Here is a 9,495-nt window from a genome sequence, read left to right as displayed (position 1 = left end):
TACGATTCGTAACAGCACAGCAGAGCATAACACTGCCCCATTCTATGTCATACTCACAAATGCTGCTGGGCCACTGTGGGAGCCACTGGGTCAGTCTGTGCTCTAAGGTCTTCCTCTTTGTTGCTGATGCTCTATTTTACCGAGCAGGATGTCCATCTTAACAGAAAGGGCCTGATCCTTCCTGATAAGATGCCTAAAGTAAGTAAAGTCAACATCCTTGCTTTTAGGAACACTCTGGCTGCACTCTCTTACAAGGCAGACCCTTATTTAAGGAAACTTAAAAATCATGACATCCGTGAGATGATAAAATATTTTATTATATTGTTGGAATTTTTATTGCTTGTGCCAATATAAAAGAGTCTCATCTTTTAGACATACATACTGAAATGCTTTCAAATGAAATGTTAACGATGTTGTGTTGTTGATTGATGACTGGGACTTAATTGAAAATAATATGGCAGTGCAAGAATATAGAGATAAAGATGGAACATTCTGGGTTATTGGTGGGTCATTGAAAAAGGTCTATTATGGGTACTAGGAGTTCAACATGTTTGTTTTTCAAATAAACTTTGGTATATTTGAAAGCCAGGTGGAGGTAAATGTGGCTGACACTTATCTTTCTCTCCTTCTTCCTGACTTTGATACAGATGTGGTGCTGTAGCTGAAACTGTCTTCCCACTCTAAGGAGGTTCAAACCATGAAGATAAGGAAGGCAGACCAAAACAACAGAACAAAATAATGGTTCTTTGGTAACAGTCACAGGCTGCTTATCTCTAGACTTCTTTTATAAAAGAAGAAGGAACTCTTATTTGCTTATATCACTGAGTAGAGCTGCTTATTGCTTGCTTCTGGGAGTATTTCTAATTGATACAGTTATTAAGCAGTTAGTCTAATTTCTCAAAACTGAAGTTTCCATTTCCTTTTTACCATTAGGCAGGCACATTCAAATGTATCACTGAAAAGAAAACTATGAAAACAACTATGAGATATCATCTCACCCCAGTAAGAATAGCAAAATTTAACAGAACAGCAAACCACAAATGCTGGTGAGGTGGTAGGGAAACTGGAACCCTTATTCACTGTTGGTGGGAGTGTAAAAATGGTTCAACCACTATGGAAGGCTGTATGGCGCTTTCTCAAAAAGTTGCAAATAGAAATACCATTTGACCCAGCATTTCCACTACTAGGAATATACCCCAAAGAAACAATAACCACCACCCAAGCAGGTATATGCACACCCATGTTTATCGTGGTTTTGTTCACAATAGCAAAGAGCTGGAAACAACCTGAGTGCCTATCAACAAACGAATGGATAGAGAAGCTATGGTATATTCATTCACACCATGGAATACTACGCTGCTTTGAAAAACGAGGAACCCATGAAATATTATACAAAATTGGTGACCTTGGAGGACATTATGCTGAGTGAAATATCTCAGTCACAAAAGGACAAATACTGCATAGTGCCACTGTGGTAAAATGGGACTGACATTGGGGTTGGGGGTAGACTGAGAAAGATGGGATAAATTATGTATACTGCATTGAAAGAGATGAAGGAGAGAGCTGTTAAAAAGGGATATATGACTAGGTATTACTGTCATGACAGGAGTCCAGAACAAAGGCTGCATAGTGGAGTGGACTTTGGGAGAGGGATTGTATAACAATGGAAGAATTTTTCTTTTACTTTTCAAAGAGAAGAACAAACTGGGGGAGGGGTAGGCAGGAAGAAAAGTGCACCAATGAATGAATGGAAATCCAAAGTCTCTGTAAACTTTCATTTAAATTACTAATAATTTAAAAAACTATGATACATTTGGTAGGATAAGTTGGTGAAGAGATGTATTGTTTTCACTTTTAGCCTGTTATGAATAGTGATAACCTGGGCATTTGTGCACAGGTTTTGTGTGGTTAGATTTTTGTTTTTCCTCTAGAAATCAACTTATTATTTTCTTCCAATTTATAGCAAAACTCTTCGAAAGATGTATCTTTACTCATTTTTGCTAGTTCTTCTCCTGTTATTTTCTTTGTGTGTTTAGGGGTTTTTGTGGTATGTACCAAAAAGTGGTATTTCTAGGTCAGATGGTCCTCTGTTTAAACACTGCTTAATATTTTGAAGAATTGGGTATTATTGATTAACAACTGTATGACACTCTACTATGATCTCAAAATAGAGTGTGACTTTAAAAATGTTGAACACAAAATAAGAATTAATTCATTAACGTATTCTAAAACAACACTACAATGAAAGAATTTTTCCTTTACCTTTCCAAGAGGGTAGTGTAACTGGGGGCGGAGCGTTGGGAGGGGAGAAAAGTGCAGCAATGAATGAATGGAAATCCGAAGTCTCTGTAAATTTTCACTGAAATTAATAATAAATTTAAAAAACCATGCAAATATTTTCTCATTTCTGTGGTGGTTGTGCACCATGAAGGCACAAACAGTCCATGACTCACCCTCCAGCAAGTTCTCACACGCAGTAAACCCCACTGGAGGAGACAGCCCAGCTTTCCCTCTTGGGGCACCTGGTGCATTCAATCCACAAACCTTTGAACAATTCCTTACACTAAGCCCCCAGAAACCCCTCCATATCACTGGGTACTTATAAATAAAGTTCTCCAGCTTATGCGCATTTCAAGTCATAAAACTTTGTTAAATGCCAAATCAGAAGCGACACCTCAACCCAATGAAACATCATATTTATAGGGATATAAATTTAAACTCATATGCCAATACTTTTAAAACTTTCTAAGTGATTTTAGTTTACAGTAATGTCTGATAGGTACTGTTTAGATGAAATATATAAAATGTTTATGTTGTGGTTATATTATATTGTTGTTATGTGCCGTCGATTCACTTGCGACTCATAGCCACCCTATGTACAACATCCCTAAACTCTGCTCTGTCCTGTGCCAATTGCACTGTCTCTGACACACCCATCCCGATTACCCCAGTCACTGAATCAATCCACTTCATAGGGGACCTTCCCCTTCTGCGCTGTCCCTCCACCATGCCAAGCATGATGTCCCTCTCCAAGGACCTGTCCCTCCTTACAACATGTACAAAGTATGTTAGATGGAGCCTTTGAATCCTTACCTCCAAGGAGCAGCCCGGTTTGACCCTTTCCAGGATGAATCTGTTTGTTTTCCTAGCAGTACCCTCAATACTCTTCTCCAGCACCACAGCTCAAAGGCATCAATTCTCCTTCTATCCTCCTTAGTCATTGTCCAACTCTCTGATGCATAACAAGTGATTGCAAAGACCATGGCCTGTATCAGGTGCACGTTAGTCTCCAGAGAGACACCGTTGCTCTTCAGTACTTTGGTGAGGTCCCTAATAGCTGATTTTCCCATGGCAATACGTCTTCTAATTTCCTGGCTGCTGGTGCCAAGAGTGTTGACTGTGGAGCCAAGCAAACAGAAGCTGTGAACAATCTCAATCTCTTGGTTATATGTATCTGGTGATATCACAGGAATTTAAAATTATTTTTTTAATATGGAACACTTCTTGCTTATCTTCTCTGTATCATTCCAATCTTAGTATATGTGCTGCCAAAGTGAGCACGGGAATTTAAAATTCTTAACCTCTTGTGTGTAACAGGTACTCCCTATGTATCCATCTGTCAATCATTGCCATCAAGCAAGCATTTCAGAGGCTGTAAATCTCACAAGAGGAGACTGTCCATATTCCTCTAGCAGGGACACTACTGTATTTGAACCACTTGAAGTGATGGCACAGCTCCCTAAAGACTAGGTCATCAGAGAATCCCAACTACATGTGCAATCTAAAAACAAAACAAAACAAAAACAAACAAAAAACCTCACACACAAAAGTGCCAAAAACTATGTTAACTTTGAAAATAACTTAATTTTGTGATGCAAAGTGTCCTAGTTGCACAGTCGGTTAATTATTAGGCTTCTAAACAAAAGACAGGCTGTTGTAAGCCATCAACCCTCATGTGGAAAAAGATGGTACAGTCTTCCCTCACTGCTTTGGAGACTTGCAGCCCTGAAAGTCTGATGAAGAGTTGCCATGAATTAGAATCGACTCCAGGAAATGGGCTTGATATCCTGGATTGTGGGTGAGTATAGGAGTAATTGCGAAAGCAAGTATAGTTTGTTATCACTTATAATCTGCTATGATGTAATTCTATTTCAGATGTTTAATTTTTACTACTCTTAAAACAAAAGTTAATCTCCCAAAATGTTAATTCTTTTGTTACCTTATGTCAGAAATCATACTTTCTTGGGAATTCATGCAATATTCTGCTTGGCCATGTAGACACCAATCAGGGTTCTTGTGACAGAAATACAACTCGAACTGGCTTAAAGAAAAAAAAATAGGACTTTAAAATACCCAACAAAATATTAGCAACTTAGTTCAGTAATCTAGAAAAAGAATAACACATCACAACAAAATATAGTTTACTCTAACATATAAGACTGGATCAATATTTGAAGTATAATCAATATATCCTATTGTGTTAGCAGACTGAAAAGAAAGTCATGTGATCACAGAAATGAAAATAGAAAAGCATTTGACAAAATTCAGTATTCCGTGATATAAAGTCTTTGTACACTAAGAATACATAAGCAAGTGCCACTATTGATTCTCATTTATGACAACCCATGTATGTCAGAGTAGAACCCTCATCAGGGCTTTCAGTGGATGGTTTCTTGGAAGTGTATCACAAGGCATTTTTTCCCCAAAAGTATCAATTTTGTCATTCTTATTCATTATCCAGCTCTAAGATACATAGTAAATGATTGAAAAGACTATAGAACCCTGACAGCACATTTTTCACAATTATGTCTTTTGATTGCTTTGCTTTTAAATAAAATTTTATTTTAATTGTGATTTTAGTGAATGTTTACAGAGAAGTTGGATTTTCATTCATTCATTGTTGCACATTTTACCCCTTCTCCTATCACCAGGCATTTTTTTCTGAGATACCTCTGGGTGTACTTGAACTGCCAACCTTTGAGCTGAGCATGTGAATGACTTGTACCACCCAAAGACTACAGGACATATATATAAAAATTTTTTTTAAACTCAATAGTAATAAAATAAAGAGAAATGAGAGGTGACATCAGCATGGATTGAATTGTGTCCCTTAAAAATACAAGTATATAATTATTTAATGTAGAAGTTTTGTAATAAGCTTCTGAATTCTAATGAACTGTTATTGTGTACGATTGACTTCCTGGTGGCTTTCTAGAGACAGTAAATCTCACAGGAGGAGATTGTCCCTCCTTCTGCAGAGCAGCTGATGGATTTGAACTGCGTGCTGTACAGCACAGCTTCTTGCCACTAGGCCACCAGATTAACCTGATGGGCTGCATAGGATTCAGATTGACTCCATTTGTGGGAGAAATCATTAGAGGAGCTCAATACCAGCAGTCAAAACTAGGCCAGGGACAGACCATAAGCAAGTTCAAATTGAGGCTGAAGAAAATGAAAAATAAGTCTACAGGAACCAAAATATGATTTTGAATCAATTCCATCTGAATTTCATGATCATCTTAAGAATAGGTTTGAGGCACTGAACACCCAATGATCGAAGATCAAATGAATTGTGGATCCTGGCTGAAAGTAAGGAATGCCAGAAGAATGTCTATTTGTGCTTTATTGACTGTACAAAGGCATTTGACTGTACGGATTATGACAAGTTGGGGCTGACATGAGAAGAATGGGAGTTCCTGAGCACTTCCTTGTGCTCATGCGGAACCTCTACCTGGATCAGGAGGCTGTTGTGTGAACGGGCCAGGGGAGCACTGCGTGGTTTGGAATTGGGAAGGGAGTGCACCAGGGTTGTATTCTCTCTCCATACCTCTTCAGTCTGTACACTGAGCAAATTACATGAGAGGCTGGACTCTATGAGGACGAGTGTGGCATCAGGACTGGAGGGAGACTCATCAATAACATGCGCTATGTGGGTGACACAACCTTGCTTCCTAAAAGTGAAGAGGACTTGAAGCACTTGTGATAGATCAAGGACTACAGCTTTCAGTATGGATTGTGTCTCAATGCCAGGAAAATAAAGATTCTTACCACTGGGCCAATAGGCAGCATCATGATGGATGGAGAGGAGATTGAAAATGTCAACAGCTTTATATATTACTTGGATCCACAATTAACACCCTTGGTACCCACAGTCAGGAAATAAGGAGATGCATTGCACTTAGAAAATCTGTAGTTAGGGACCTCACCAAATCATTTAGGAGTAATGATATCAGTTTGAGGACTAAGGTGTGTCTGATTCAGGCCAGGGACTCTCTGATTATTTGCTATGCATCTGAGAGCTGGACAATGAATAAGTATGAAAGAAAAAGAATTGATGTCTTTGAGCTGTGGTGCTGGAGAACACTGAACATCCCATGGATGGCCAAGAGAACAAACAGATTTATGTCTTGGAGAGGGTGCAGCCAGAGTGCCCTTTGGAGCTCGAATGTGTTGCTAGGAGATGCTATTCCTTGGAGAAGGATATGATGCTGGGAAGGGTGGAGGGTAGGCAAAGGAGAAGAATAACCTCAACCAGGTGGATTGACACGGTGACCACTGCAATGGGCTCTTGTGTGTCAGGCAGTATGAGGATGGCACAGGATAGAACAGGGTTCAGATCTTTTGTTCAGAGGGTCGCTATGAGTCTTACTGGACTCGATCGCACCTATCAACCACCACAACAGAAAGATTTAGGGTGGGATACAACTCTCTTTCATCTCATTACTGCCCTGATCCAGCGATATGACCTGCACCCCCTTTTCTCTTACAAGAGATATGTGGCAGGTTATGTGTTAGTCTGCAAATCAAATGCTTAGTGGTTCAAATTCACCAGCAACTCCCTGGCAGGAAGATGAGGCAATCTGTAAAGATTTACAGCCTCAAAAACCCAATGGAGCTTAGCCATGAGTGGGAATAAACAGTGAGTTAGATAATGAAAACATTGTACAACAATGAAATAATTTTTTTTTCAAAGAAAAAAGCAAAATGGGGGGTGGGCAGGGAGGAAAATGTGCAACGTTGAATAAATGGAAATCCAAGTCCTCTATAAACTTTCATTAAAATCTCAATTAAAAAGAAATGAAAATAAGATAATTAAAACAACTCCAATTTCACATATACTTCCACACAGTATGTATTCATTAGAATGAGTTACAGTATGTGAGTGATGCACTAAGTGATAACTATTTATCAACATTTTAAACTGTACATTTTTTTGTATCTGTCAAAAGTCTCTAATGGCATATTATTTCATGTTCTTCTGCAACCACATCAATAGCCACTCCCCATTCAATCTTGCCTCTCTCTACCCAGGTTTTAACATGCACAGCTTGGTTTTCTAACAACTGCAAATCAATCATTACATCATCATCCATCATGTCTGAGTTCTCAGTAATAAAGGTGTCTTTCTTTCCACATTAGCAATTTGGGTGGGCAGAAGAGCCATAAAGATATATGACCGAAGACTTGAGAATTGGATTAAACAAGGTTAAACAAGATTCAATTTTCCGAGTCCCTCTTTACCACAAGAATTGTGTTGATCCACTGAATGAAGGAGTCAATTGTTGGCAAGAGCTTTACTTAAGCACTCAGGAGAAAATCGTACTGAAATAATTTTTGCAGTGTTACTAGAATGGCAGGGAGCTGGGACTAATACCACAATCAATGGCTTGTTTATTTTAAAGTTATTAAAGGAAATATTCTTTTTCTGTCTATAAAATCATAAGGGAACTCTAAGGGTAACGAATTGCGTTGCCAAACCAAAGATACATGGTTCCAATCCACCAGCTGTTCCTCAGGAAAAGATGGGCAGTCTCTGGTCCTATTTTCTGCCTCTTAAAACCCACCAGAGGGTCAGCTATTGGTCAGTTCTTCTGATTTGAAGGTACGTAACAACAGCAATAACAAAATCATAAACTATGGTAGATGTAGTTTCAAGGTTAAGTGTGCTGAAGCACAGTATTTTAGGTGTTATTATCACAGCAAAGAGGGTTCCATCTGATCTGGCCCACGACTCTTTCTCTCTCTCATCACTTTCCACTCTCCTCAGTCTCGAATGTTCCAGCCTCATTGGCTTTCTGCATCTCTCTTAGGTTAACCAGTCAATATCTACTTCAAGGTTTTTGTAACTGCCCATCTCTTTAATTCAGGCTTTCTCTACCTCAGCTACCTAAACTACTGATGTCTGGTGCCCACTAGTCTTTGTTGCTGGGGCCCTCTTGTACTTTGCAGGATGGCTAGCTGCAGACTGTGCTACTTCCTACCAGAGGCTAATAGCACCCAAACCCCAGATAAATATCTTCAGACATTGTCAGAGATCCGTAGAGGGGCAGAATTGCCCCCAGATGGGAGCCACTGCTCTGGTTACTCTCCTCAGTCATTTTAACCATTTTAAAGCATACACTTCAGTGACATTAAACACATTCACCACGCTGTACAACCTCTACCACTCTGCATCTCTTAACATTTTTCTCACCTAAAATAGAAACTTAGTACCCCTTAGCACTCATGCTCTCTCTCCCACTCTCTACTGCGTTATAGGGTCACAACCACCTTATAGCTTTCCCTCCAGTAAGTTTCCAACACTGTAAATTGGATGGAAGGAGACTGCCCACTTTTTCTCCCTCAATCAGTCACTGGTCCTTTCGAACCACAGGGGAAGCGTGGCCTCTGGGTTTGCACATCTTCCTAAGGGCTTAGCTGCTGGAGATCCTACCAGCCCCTGGTAACCGCTGACAAACTTTGTCTTTGTGCATGTGCCTGAACTAAATATTTTGGTTATATGAGGTCATATGGTATTTGTCTTTTTGTGTCTATTTGTTTCCCCCATTCATCAAAATATTTTTAGGGCTCATCCATGTTGTAGCATGTATTAGAATTTCATTTCTGTCTATACTGTGCACCATTCTACTGTATGGATAAACCACAGCCATTATTAGGTGAGCAATTTGGCCTCTTTTTCACACACTCTGTATCAAGATAAGGCTTATGGCCCATGAGTCCTTAAAGGCCCGCCAAAGAGACATTCATTAAACAATCTCCTGTAAGACATGGATACCGTCCAGGTTATGAATAGAATGTCCAGAGAAAGAAATGGAATGTCCACCTCTCACCTTATGCTCTTATTACGTATATTCTTGCTTTTCTACCTTTCTATATGTTCATCCTTCAGTGCAGACTTTATATTTTGACTTCTGCAGGACTGTAGTCTTCAGTATGGATTGAAGCTCAACATCAAGAAGACGAAGATTCTCACCACTGGGCCAACTGGCAGCACCATGATAGATGGAGAAAAGACTAAGGTTGTTAACAATTACAGCTTACTTGACTCCACTATCAACACTCTTAACACCAGCAGTTGGGAAATCAAAAGAGTAATTGCTTAAAACAACTATGATATATCATCTCACCCCAGTCAAAATAGCAAAATTTAACAGAACAGCAAGCAACAAATGCTGGCGAGGTTGTGGAGAAACTGGAATCCTGATTCACTGTTGG

This window comes from Elephantulus edwardii, unplaced genomic scaffold (assembly GCF_000299155.1).
Source record: "Elephantulus edwardii isolate Elephantulus edwardi_28Jun2011 unplaced genomic scaffold, EleEdw1.0 scaffold00132, whole genome shotgun sequence".
Classification (NCBI taxonomy): domain Eukaryota; kingdom Metazoa; phylum Chordata; class Mammalia; order Macroscelidea; family Macroscelididae; genus Elephantulus; species Elephantulus edwardii.
This window is presented reverse-complemented; position numbering follows the sequence as displayed.